This window comes from Panthera onca, chromosome D4 (assembly GCF_046562875.1).
Source record: "Panthera onca isolate mPanOnc1 chromosome D4, mPanOnc1 haplotype 2, whole genome shotgun sequence".
Classification (NCBI taxonomy): Eukaryota; Metazoa; Chordata; class Mammalia; order Carnivora; family Felidae; genus Panthera; species Panthera onca.
The window spans coordinates 71,105,562-71,119,483 of record NC_138351.1 but is presented as its reverse complement, the minus strand read 5'-3'; the positions used below and the strand labels follow the sequence as shown (position 1 = coordinate 71,119,483).

The 13,922-nt window shown below is 41.6% G+C and overlaps 1 protein-coding gene across 9 annotated transcripts in view; it reads right to left on the bottom strand.

Moving 5' to 3' along the window:
- Positions 1-13,922, bottom strand: part of PALM2AKAP2 (PALM2 and AKAP2 fusion) — a 480,648-nt gene that overhangs the window by 350,136 nt on the left and 116,590 nt on the right. The window lies entirely within an intron of this gene.

Genomic DNA, 13,922 nt, shown 5'->3' with positions numbered 1-13,922 from the left:
TACATTCCAGTTTGTCCCAGTCCCAACCACGCCTGTTTAACTGGCCCAGGTCCTACAAACACACACACACACACACACACACACACACACACACACACACACACACACTCTATGGCAGCTCTCAGGATGAGGAAAAAAAAGTTTTGTCTCCACCAATCGGCCAGACCTTTGGCCATTCTAATTTAGTTACCTTCCTTATTATCTCATGATTTCTCTTTTTCATATGATAACAGAACTTCCTTCTTTCTGTCTTTTTTTCTTTTTTTCTTTTTCTTTCTTTCTTTCTTTCTTTCTTTCTTCTTTTTCTTTCTCTCTCTTCCTCTCTCTCTCTTTCTTCATTCTTCTCCTTCTTTTCCTTCTCCTTCTCCTCCCCCTCTCCCCCTCCTTCCTCCTCCTCCTCTTTCTTCTATTTTCTTTATACTACTTTTGCAGAATTTTACGAACGTTACATTTTGTACATTCTCTTTTTCTCTCTTCTTTAATGAAGAACCAAACATGCCAGTGTCAGGGAACATCTTCATCAATAGTCTTTGTCTTAAGTGAGAGACCTTTCCTTGGCATCTCTTATTTCATGCACCTCCTTTGGCTCCCTGTCTGCCTGTTCTTAAATATAGCCCTCTAGGGTGTAATTACGTACAGTCTTGATTTCTGGATTCTTCTTGATAAATCATGAGGTCTGGCAATATTGGCCATAGTGAAATCATTGTTACTGCACTCATGTAGGTTAAAGGGCACACTTTTCATCACTCGTAGGAGCAATAAAGGCATGTCAATGATCTCTACCATCTTGGAGCTGTTTAGGCTCTGAATGCCAGAGGACAGCTAGGAACCAAAGCTCATGGTCTCCAACATAAATCTCTTTGACATTAGCCAAGGGTCCTGAACATCCAAAGAAGGAAACAGATTACTATGAGAAACTTGGGAGCAGGGGCAGGACTTATTTGTCTCTGAATTACTGAGTCCTAATTGCAGTGCTCAGCCCTGCTGCCTTGTATGAAATTAGTGCTCAGAAAATGTCTGTCAAATGGAGAGGCTTGAGATCACAGGTATAATTCTAGACAACAACAAAATGGTCCTGAATCCTTCTATAAGATTGCCTAATATTTTAATTTTTGTAGTGAAAATATTTTTACGAAATTGCAGGTTCTTAAAACTCCCAATTCTTAGAAAACATTCTGGGTTTTTTTTTCCCCAACTATTAAAAATACGTTTGTACTTACTAGAGAATTCACATATAGCTGACCTTACAAATCATAAAGCTCATAATTTTCAGGTGAGGAAACCAGTCCCAGAAAAGAAAAAGACTTGTCCTAGAGTAGGTTATTGGCAGTCTGGATAAGAACCAGATCTCTTGATTCCTAGTTCAGTGATTGTTTTTCAGCCCTAGGGATCTGCCCAAGCCCAGGAAGCAGTTCTAATATGGCAGGGCACATGACCAATTTCAACAGTCTGTTGGAGAAATGGGGAAGTTCCCTGCTTACACACTGTGAGAGGCCTGGGCACCTCTGAAGGGCACCCCTCAACCTGTCAGGCCGGCTCCTGCAAAGGCTAATGGGCAGCCTAGGGGGATGGAGATGGAAATACAAGAGCTACTCCTCCTACCTCAGACTTAAAGCAGGTGTCCCGGTGGTCATGGGAACCCTAAGAGCAAACCCATCCCGCCCCAACATCAAACTGTAACTCCCAAGTCCAGAACATAAACCTGTAACTGTAGTCATGACAGAACATGACATGTGATGGTAGATGAAATCAATCATCTAACTTATGAAACATCATGACTCTGTTTCTAATACAATGGACTAAAGACCATGCATTATTTGATTAAGGTCTAGAAAAGACCAAAGGTAAACTGGGATTGCCACTTTGTAGACTCCCTTACTCCAATTTTTCTTACTCCTCTGCCAATAGTACATGGTTACCTAAAGATTCTAATGCCCTCCTGGGAATAAGGACCTGGGCAGGTGACATGCCCCTGGGGCAGAGGGGCAGCCCAACTCACCAAGTCCAAGGGGAAGGAGTACAGAGGCTGGGCACATTTGCCATGGTTCATATTCTTTCTCCTTCATGTGCTTGGTCATTCCTTTACAGTGAAAAAACCTACTCCATTCCAAGTGATTAGCCAAATAAGTACCCTAGAATAAATTACGTAATTAAGAAGATGGCCTTCCAAACAGCATAAAGAGCAGTTTGAGCTGGTAAATAGTTTAATGAAATTGGTCAGAAGAACAACTTCTGCTGGATCCATTTCATGGTCTTTAAAATTATGGAGTCCTTAACATTTTAGAAACGGGAAGAATCTTACTTCCTGATTCACTATTTGTTGACACCTACCAGATAGGCAACATTTAGTGCAATTATACATGCATACACACACACACACACACACACGTATTTGTGTGTATATCTACCTATGTATATATATTAAGTGTGTGCATATATAGACATATATATAAAGTAGGCTCTGTACCCAAGGCATTTTTAATGAAAGATCCAAAACCAGAGACTAACTGAAAACTAGTGCGGTGGCTTAACATGAACCACTTGTAAGACAAGGGCAAAAAGAACTGAGGCTGGTGAATTTGTCAGCTGGTGCCCTTTTTAGGGACCTGCTAGACCTACACTATTACATATTTAGTCCAGATGCCATAAACACCAAAAAACCATGAGAATATTGGCTTGTGGTAGTAGTAGTAATAATAATAATTATTATTATGGTGTATCCACATCAGCATTCAAAGCCCTCCACAATATGGTGGTAGCTTATGTCTCTGGGGTGATTTTCCCCCACTTTGTAAATATGCTCCAATCCAACTAAATTTTGACTTTGGGCAAGTTTCTTAACCTGTGCCCTGGTTTCCTCATCTGCAAAATGAGGAAAATAGCAACACTACCTCATAGGGTTGCTGTGATGATTAAGTGAGATACTAGATCCAAAAGACAACAGTGTCTGCACCAGATCTCCACCGTCCTCCCTTCAACCTCCAGGGAATATTGCTGGTGCTTCTTTTTTACTGGGCTAGCACACTAGATGAGTCTATGAGTACGAGGGCCCTGTGATATGGTTCTAATAACTATCAATTAATAATGAATAAAAATTAATAAGGAAGCCTATTTCTGAGTTACTAAATATTAGCATATGTGATCAAACACCTACTTTGTAGCTTCCGTTTTGTTCCATTGCTTCCATTTGTTTGGGGGCTTCTTGTGCCCTGTACCTATTAACTAACTTACCAGGGTGGGGACGAGACATTCTTCTGTGCTTTCTAAAATAGAATCATCTGGCTAGCTGTTCTAAGGGACTCCTATTTCCCCCCAGACCCCCTGGCATTCCCAAATTCATTATCAGAAAGTGGGTTCAAAGACCAGTAGTTCAAGGCAGATAGGACATCCTGGAGCGAAGAGCAGAGTGGATTTTTTGCTGTCATCTGTTTCTCGCTGGCTGACACTCGAAGTGGTTGTCATTCCCTGGTGCAGAAGGAAAACACCATAAAAGGCAAGGCTCGAGCAGGCTGTTAAGCAGTTCTGAAGTGTTCAGGGGCTGTGAACCCTCTTGGGAAGGAGCAGCACACCCCTGGCAAAGACCACGGCACACTTCGTGGCAAACTTGTGCGGGAACAAAGCACATATTGTTACCTCCGAATGCCAAGCTCCACAGGCTAGTAAAATGACGTAGTATACCTTTAATGGGGTGAGGGGAGTTGGCTTCCCTGGAACGTTTTGGATGGAGTCATAACACAAATAAACTGGATTCTCAGGTCTGGATGTATAAAGCTCAGAGCCAAGCTGCGTGGTCACAACTGGGGCAACCCAGACTATTGTGTAAATCAAATGCAGAAGCCGGGGCGTTCTGGCAGCTGCACATCTGCAGGCTCGTGTGTAGAAAAGACGCCTTTGAAACACTTCCCAGCGGCCTTTACTATCTGCCACTTTTTTCTACATGTGTTTATTGTTCATACAATCGATGATTTCTGCTCATTTTTATTGTTGCTAAAAATATGGCAGCTGAGTAACATTTTGGATAACCTGGAGCGGATTTAGCAGGACAGGGGAGAACGTGAGTGTAGTTCACGTCCATTCTCTGGGCTGAGTATGTGCGTGTCTGCAGACACACACACGCGCGTGTACACACGTGCACACATGTCCACTAGAGTTGGTTCCAGAGATCAGGAGGGAAGGAAGTGAGGTAGTGTTCGCTCCAGCCAAGTCAAGTCACAGAGGAAGTGAGAACTTTGAACAGTGAGCTCCATTTTTCAATGGTGAGAGTGGTGGTCTACACGATTTGGGTCTGCCGTCCTGCCATTTGATGAAAGGTAGCTCCTAAGAGCCAATAGTCGGGGATCTGAATATGATCAAAAAGGAAACCTGCATCCACCGATAAGATTTGATTTAAATGCCGAATAAGCTGTCAGAAAAGTTACTTGGTGTCTAGGCTGAGAGGAGGGGCTCCATTTGGGATCCCAAAATGATAGGGAGTGAGAGCACACAGGCCTTACAGGGAGCTTAGGGAGAAAGTGCTTTAGCCTGTGAGTCTCCTGGAGGGGAGGACTAGAGCAAGAAGTGAACGTAGCTGGAGACTGTGAGGTCCTGATCTTCCAATGAGAACATCCGAGCTGCTTATAATATTCCCAGAATCCCATGGGGCACCTGGGTGTCTCAGTCGGTTAAGTGTCCGACTTTGGCTCAGGTCGTGATCTCACGACTTGTGAGTTCAAGCCCCGCGTAGGGCTCTATGCTGACAGAGGGTGTGGAGTCTGCTTCGGATTCTGTGTCTCCCTCTCTCTCTACCCCTCCCCCGCTCATTCTCTCTCTCTCTCTCTCTCTCTCTCTCTCTCTCTCTCTCTCTCTCAAAAATAATTCTCTCTCTCTCTCTCTCAAAAATAAACATTAAAAAATTAAATAAAAATATTCCCAGAATCCCAGTTACCATATTGGAGCAAATGATGTTAAGAGAAGTAACACCTTGTTGGTGGAGGGTGGGAGCACTCACAAGCACTGAAATCAATTGCTTGACTTACCTCAAATGCGATGTTAAAATTGTCAATCACTGTTTTAGACACTCTGACTCTCAAAATATTTAGGAAATCATAAGATAATCGAGTATAGCAGGGACCTAGTGACTCTCTGCCAATCTTTTCCTTTAAAGATGAAGAAACTGAGGCTCAGAAAAATTGTCCCAGGCCATGAAGCTAGACAGTGTCAGCAGAAACTTGCAAGGTATTTTTCTTTATCCTCGTGATCCAGAAATACGGTCATTCATTTTGCCTGGAGTGTGACGACCATATTCTTAGTTTCAGCACAGACAATTGCTTTTTCAGATCCTTTATAATTATTCCTATTCCAGTTATTCTTACTAACTCAAAAATGTCTATTATTTGTAGGTTGGGATTCCTTTCCCTGCCCTCCCTATCTAACAACATCTTTCCTGCCAGTGGCCTACCTTTTTCCTTTTCCTCTGCATTTCTGAGGGAGATTTCTAATTTATTTTCTCTGTAATGGGTTCAGTCCTCCACTGGCTCAGTTCAGTTATTTGCTGCCTCTAATAAGGATTTTCATTCTGCTCTTAAGATTTTAGCTCTCATGGGGCACCTGGGTGGTTCAGTTGGTTGAGCCTCTAACCCTTGATTTTGGCTCAGGTCATGATCTCACAGTTTGTGGGATCGAGCCCCGCATCAGGCTCTGTGCTGACAGCACAAAGCCTGCTTGGGATTCTTTCTCTCCCTCTCTCTCTGCATTCCCCACCCCACCCCGCCCCCACCTGCCGCTGTTCACGTTCTCTCTCCCTCAAAATAAATAAATAAACATTCCTTAAAAAGATTTTAGCTTTCAGTCATATATTTCCCATTTTTCGTTTTCATTTTCATTTCATTCCACCCCATCCCTATGACCTTGGGATTTTCTATTTCTATTTTTTAATGGCCATATAGAACATAGACAGATGATTACATCCATACACCAAACAAGAAACAAAAAGAACATTTTGCCACTTTTTGGAATTCATTCATTCAGAATCTATAACGTCCCGAGCCCCATGCTAGGTTCTGAAGCAAGTTATGTCCCCCTAGTCTCAGAGCATGCGAGAATATATATTAAGAGATGCACATCATAACAACCGTAATACAAGGTAGACAGTCTTTCCTGCCTTAAGAAAGGCTTAAATCTCAAAAAGATATTTTGACTCCTATACATTTTTTGAAATTTTCTTCTGGTTCCTACAACAGACAATTTTCAGAGGTCTCATTCTCTGCTTTAAGATTCATGTTCCTTTTTCTGGGGTCTACAGCAATTTTTTCCACTGGTTCCAAGTAGTCTTTTGTATTATTGTGTTCTTTCAGTATGATTATTTAAATAAGGTGAGCTCTCTTCAGACTTAGTGTCCACAGTCATCCATAGCATGAAGTTGGCATTGTCAGTGCCCACCTCCATCCCTACGATGATCTCATTCCTACAGCTGGAGGACAGGTGGATGTGCAGCTTCTACCAAAGGCCAGAGTCCGATGCAGTTCTGTTCTCTGCCAACTTCCAGCATCTCCTCCAACCCCCCATTGTCTGGTTCTTTGAGGCGTTGGCTCTGTATACATGAGAAACTACAACTCTGGCATACAGAGTGCTTCTGCCCTATATCTTACTTCTTGGACCCATCTGAGTGTTGAACTAATAGAACTATACTTCCCAGGATGCTACAACACATTACACATGTTTTGGGGCGGGGGGGGGGGGTGGTGGGAAGGTCTTTTTCTTTTTTCCATCTGTTGGTTTTGGGTTGTTGTTGAGGCTGGGTGCATAAAGAAGGGTGAATGGGAAACGGTTTTGTGGCTGCCTTAAAAGGAAGCAGCCCCTCAGAGGTAAGAAAAAGGATACTCAGCTTTCTGGCTGGAATAGACCAATGGTTTCTTCAAATCGAAGATTCTAGGAAGGCATAAAAAGCCTTTCTCCACTCCCTCTGCCTCTGCCCTTCCCTCAGGGAGACTCCTCCTAGATTTTGGCAGTAGGCTATTTGACAATCATACTGTTCAGGGCTGTGGTGAGCCATCTTTCTTGTTTCTGAGTCTTTCTGGGCATTTTAGGAGTGAGTAGGGAGAGTTGCAACAAGAGTGCGATCCAGATGCCATGTCTCCGCTGTCCACATATGCCTTTTAATCTTCTCTACCCAAATGTGACAAGTAAAAACAAGAACAAAAATAGAAGCTAAGTTAACCATGTAAGGGGCCAGTATATGCTTATGTGGTATGGGTCAAAGAAATACATAATCCTGCATACACACTAGAAATGCCCCGTAAATCGGAGACTAACAAACCAAATGGAAATGGCCATAGTTATAGAGCACAAACAAATGAGTACACCCATGTGCTAAAGGAAAAAAAAAGGTAATTTTGCCATTTGTTGGAATTCATTGATTGATTCACTGAGCACTATGATGTATGAAGCAATATGCTAGCTGCTGAGGTTGGAGATGAAAATCCAAGCAAGATATAGTGCCTGTTCTCAAAGCATGTGTGCATGTATTTTAAGCTACACACATAAACGACTACTATGCTAGGTAGAAAGTGCTAATTGGCCTCAGAGAGTGTTCAAACTCTCCAGCAGCTTTCTTCTCACTTGGAATGAAAACAAATTCCCTCTGCCGAGACAATTGAACAAATAATGCTGGAAACTGGATATTCGCATCCTCATTTTACTTACTGTATACACAAACACTAATTCAAGGCAGATCTTAGAAGCAAATCACAACACTCCCAGAAGAAAATACTTCCACGATTTTGGAGGAGAAAAGATATCTCTAATACAGGACACAAAAAGTACTAACCACAAAAGAAAAAACTGACAAATCAGATACCGTCTAATTAAAAATCTCTTCCCATGAAAAGCCACCATTAAGAAAATAAATAGGCCAGCTTCAGACTTGTATGAGTAATAGATATCATATGTTTTCACTCATATGTGGATCTTGAGAAACTTAACAGAAGACTATGGGAGAAGGGAAGGGGGAAAAATAGTTACAGAGAGGGAGGGAGGAGGCAAATCATAAGACTCTTAAATACAGACAACAAACTGAGGGTGGATGGGAGATGGGGGAGAGGAGAAAATGGGTGATGGGCATTGAGGAGGGCACTTGTTGGGATGAGCATTGGGTGTTGTATGGAAGCCAATTTGACAATAAATTGTATTTTAAAAAATCAGGAAAAAAATAATAGATAGATCTGTCATCAATAGATAATGGTGCTCAATATCAGTAGTTAGCGGATACATGCAAATTTTAACTACAATAAGGAGTAGAACAAAACAAACGTGCTACACAATACCAAATGTTGGTGAGCAGGTAGAACAATTAGGATTCTTAGACATTGTTAGGAGTGTGAAATGAAACTATCCCTGGGGAAAACTGACAGTTTCATATAAAGTTAAACACATCTCACCCTATGACCAAGCAGTTCCACACCTGCATAAGTACCTAAGAGACATGAAAACATATATTCACAAAAGACTTGTTCAAGTGTATTCACGGCCAAACTCAGAAATAAAGAACACATTGATGGTTGCCAGAGTTGGGAGAAGAGGATAGGGGAAATGGGTAAAGATAGTTAGAAGGTACTTAAAAAAAAAAAAAAAAAAAAAGCCTACTCCTAGCAATTTTACTCAAAACAAACAAAAACAAGAAACATCCTAAATGCCCATCAACAGGACAATGGATAAATCGTGATGTATGTATACAATGGAATACTACTTGGCAATGAACTACTTATATAGCCAACTGCCTGAGGGAAACTCCAAAACGTCCTATTGAGGAAAACACACCAGAACCTTCTGGTGGCCTCTGGGCTGGGAGGGGGGGGGGGGCAGGGTGGGAAGAGTTGACTGGAAAGTGTCATGAGCAACTTTCTGAGGTGACAGAGATGTTCTATATCCAGTTTTGAGTGGTGATTACAGGGTATGTAAAATTGCCAAAAACCTGCCACACATGTACTTGAGACCTGGACATTTTGTTATATAAAATTGATATCTCCACTTTTTAAACTTTTTTTTAAAAAGGAAAAAAATCCCTTAAATTGTCTCATGAGGTCCTATATGACCTGGCCCTGCTAACTCCCTGATCTCAACACCCATCACTCACCACCTGATTCACTCCACTCCAGCCAGGCAGGCTTTTTTGTTGTTGTTGCTTAAATGTACCAAGTTGCCCCCTTCATGTAGAGACCAGGCCTTCCTTTTGATTCTGTCTGGAAAGTTTTTCTCCCAGGTAGCTACCTGGCTTATTTCTCTACCTCCATCAGGTCTCTGCACAGATGCCACCTTAGCAGAGAAGTCTCACTAAACCATCCTATAGAAAACTGCAGTCATTACCACCACCACTCACACCACATTCCCCATACCCCCTTACCCTGCCTCTGTATCATAGAAATCACCAACAACTGACATATGAAAAATTAATTATGCCTTTGCTTATTGCCTCTTTCCCCTGGAATAAAAGTTTTGTGATAGCAAGGACATTATTTTGCTCGCTGCTATTTCCCAGGCAGCCAGAACAGTTTCTGGCATGCAGTAAACACCCCATTAGGTAGTGAGTGAATGAATGAATGAATGAACAGAAGGTGATGGTATATCTAATGAAAAATATCAGATTGGTATACTTGTTTTTGATTACACTTCTCTTTCCAATTGCCAGCCAAAATATTTGCATTTTAACACACAAACAAGATGAACAGCAGATGTGTTTCAGGAAGAATAAACAACCTACTTCAAAGAACGCCACAATATTTTCAAGGGCCTTGACAAGTCCTTTAAGATGAGAATTAGTGGAGCAAAGTAATGCCTGAGACCGTCCTTGATGTTTGGGGCGGGAAGCTCCAGGGATGGACAAGCCCCTGGGAATGACCACATTCTGCATTCCTCCTGGGGTCAGACATGGATCTTCTGAGCTGCAGTCATTTGCATTTCAAAATCACAACCATTCAAGACTAGAGACCTGAAAGCTATTATTAAAACCGTTTAATACAAGCTAAAAACAGAGGTAACTATTCCCACACTTGAGGTGTGTTCCCACACGGGACTGGGCTGTAGTCTGGCTCTGGATTCTAGGACCAATTCTGTCACAAATTAGTGGTGTGACCATAAGCAATCAGCTAAAATCTTGGAGTTTTGTCTCCCTCAATTAGGAAAGACGGGGTCCAACCAGAAGGACTCCAGAATCACTTTCCAACTCTGATATTTTTGTGATCTCTATACCCATAAACAAGGAAGAGTTCAACTTTTTATGAGTAAAACCTTCAGTTGTGACATCTACATTTTTTTAAATAGGTTTATTGCAAGTGAGTTTCGCCATTTCTTTATACAACTGATGACATTCTTTAAAACACAAGACCTAGCTCCTTTCTCTACCCTTATTGGAGCATCGATATAGGTAAACAGATATAACAACTTGCATTTCCTTAAATATATTCCAATGCTCAGACATGTCTATGTCAACGATCTATTTGAATTAATGAAATCTGTCTATTTCAGCCAAGGCTGGTGCTCTTTGTGCATCAATGTTTTCAAAGCAGATTTTTGTTCCATTTCTAGCTCTGTTACCTATAAGCAACATGACGTTGGTGGAGACAAAAGCCCTCTGAGCCTATCTATGTACCATCTATAAAACTCAGATCATCTCAGACTTTCCTTACCTACAAGTTACTGTGAGAGTCAAATATATGGGAAAGCTTAGTAAAACACATTGTGTGAATATGAGATAATATTATCACAATATGGCCCTCTGAAAGCCAACCTAACACCAAATGGAAGTGCCAGGAGTTCAGGAAGAATGTTTGAACCGTTCGGCCTCGGAATAGAGAGAATATCGTGTCTCCCACCATTCCTAGTACACATGGAGAGAACAGGGACATTGTGGGGAAAAAGAACAAGAAATTTTTGAGTGGGTGAGGCCAAAATCTATATCCCAGTTCACAGACTTATCAGTTGTGTGGCTTTGGGAAAGTCAATCACTCTGGGCCCGTGTAAAGGTTTGTTTGAATGGCCCTAACTCTTTGGAGGTAAAATGTAGAACACTTTTCTTTTCCTAGCAACTGTTCTCTGTTGATTTGCCTGCATAGCTGACTCCCTTAAGGGTAAATCAGTCAGATCGCTGATCAGTCAGTCAGATTGCTTTCCAGAAATTCTGTTTTTATAAGTGGAACATTTCTAAATGCCACTTTCCAATTGTTCAATGATAGCATAATAGAAATACAGTGGATGCTCGTATGTTGACCTTTTACCCTGAGACATTGTTAAATTTGCTGCGTTACTTTTTTGTAGATTTCTTAATTTTCTGTAAAAACAACCATTATTCTGTGAAGAAAGACAGTTTAATTCCTCTTTTCCTAGCCATATGTCTTTTATTTCTGATCTTTCTTCAAAAATGGTGCACACATCAGCAAGTCCTCAGTGGCAGCTGCTGTTTCTCCAAACTATAAATTCTCAACAATAGGCTCTGGGGCAATTGTAAGAAAATGGGAGGAAGATCCCACTTGACAACTTACCCCACTGTATCCTTATCTTTAAAAGGCAAATAGCAATTCTACCTCCCAGGTAGGCTGTGAGAAAAACATAAGATTATTATGTAAAGAAATGCATGACTAATGCAGGCTATTGCGTATAGTTGGTGCTTAATAAATTTGTTTTTGGCAATACTGGTGTCAGGAACACTCTTGGTTTCAAGGCCAACTCTATAGTGATTGTGCTTCTTGCCATCTGGAAGACACAATCAAGATTTTCCATACTGAGGCACCACCGCCATGTTAGGCAAGCTGGGGTCCCTCTACCCACTCTCAGACTTTTTTGGTTCCAACACCTAAAACTTGTAAAGGTTTTGAGAAAACATGGAATAAAACCTTAAAACTGGATGGAGACTATCCACTTTCAGATTAGCAACAATGTTTGAATGGGGATCTTTAATTTGGTTCATTGAAAGCACACACTTTGGAACCCTATGGGTTTTTACCCTATGGGTAAACTGCTTATAGTTTTGCTAAATAATGTCGAGCCAAAATTCACTAATTATAGTGTGTGTTAACTAGTTATTACACTTAGCTAGCTATTATTCTCGTTGGATCATCAATTACTCTTACTATGAGGTCAGTAAATGCACCTAGCTAAAATTAGCAGAGCCCATTTTTAGTTCTGGTCCTGTTTTCCTTCAACATTTCATTCTTATGTACCTGGCTTACTTCTTTTTGTCTGTGGCAGGACTCCGGGCAAGCTTCGTTTCAGTTTACAGTGGCTGCCACTGCTGCTGTCTCTCACATTTCATTCACCTCTGCCTCTTTTCAGATGCATGCTTGGCAGAGGAAGGGACACTTCTTGGCAGAATCAAGCCAGACCTCACTCTTGACCACACGGTCATGGAGTCAGTGAGTCGAAGTTGTGCTGTCACAGGACAAATGGATACACTGATCACTCCTTTCTAGTTGTGATGACCACTCAGGCTACCCTGGATGTTGGTCCTGTATGTTGGTCATACTGACCACCGGTTCTTAGGTCTTTGCCACCACATCTCTGTAAGCCATTCTGATCGGGTGGTTCCCAGGACCCCTTTGATGCCTTCTGTCCAGAACAGTGATCCCTAACCTTCCTCTTGTTTCTCTTAGGATTTAGGATGGGAAAGAATGTTTCTGGGCAAAGACCTTCCCAAACCATGTCTCCTGGGAGATTAAAAGAATCTTTGGCTATGTTGTCTTCCTAATCAATTTTCAAATGCTTTCTAGTTCTCCCACAATGATATTAAAGATTAGAATAGCTAGGTTTGATATGCAAAAGATATGGCTAAACTGGGCAGCTCTTCAAGTCTTTAAGGCTACTTAACTCTTGTCTTTCAGCTGCACATGGGCTGCATTTTCATACCAATATTTTAGATGTGGTCAAGGGGAAAGATGCTTCCTCCAGCCTTCAGAAAAAGGCAGTCAAATCTTTTCAGTTATGAAGTGAATGTGGGTGTGTGTCACTGCCTTCCACTAAAATTGAAGAAAAGGTAACTCATTTTGCTTGGACTACTGTTTGGCTGTGGTGACTGTTATAAAAGTCTTAGAACATCTGGACTATTGTTTGAACATGTCTTCCAATACATTATCAACTCATTCAATTTAAATTTAAAAGATCGATTGCTCTCATGTTTCAGTCACTATAGAAAAAAAAAGAGATTCCTTTTGCAGAGTGTATTTATACATGCATTCACAAATGTATATGTGTTTACAAGCATCTGCCCCCTCAAAGGACCAGACCACTGGGACTCATTTTCCATACAGATAAATAAAGGCAAGACAAAAACACAGGGGTTTTAACCCTGCTTATGCCTTGAAGAAGTCTGATCCTAGATGCTGGGATGATTGGTGATTTGCCAGATTCCAGGAATCATGTGAATTTGGCCCATGGCCCTCGAGTAGGCCACTTTCTCGCAGTGGGAAATGACCTCACCATAGACTAAAGATAACCACCGTGGGAGAAACGCCTACTTGGCTTTCTTCTTCACATTTGGCCCCATTCCTTAACATCTGACGGCCAGAGAGATGATGGCCTGTCTTCTGAGGCCTATTGCACACAAACAGAAGGCAAGCCCAAGTTACCATCCTGAAGGGCAGGGAAAGAATGAGTCTTCCTCCTGCTTCTCTTCTTCCTACTGTCAGCATGATGACAAGGTTCATGAAGGCCAACTTGCCACTGGTGCTTCAGATAAAACGAATAAATATTCCAAAGAAAATCTATTAAGTGAAAATCAGCATCGACACCATCTTCCCTTTTCCCCTGGGCACAGAAAGCATCTTCATAAAGGGCAGAGCAGAGTGAAGGGAACAAAGTTCTTAATCATGCAACAGGAATTTCAGTTCAAAATTTCATTTGCTTATTCCATACTTGACTTGCTGTGCAACTACAGGCATTTCACTGGGCCTTTCTGTGCC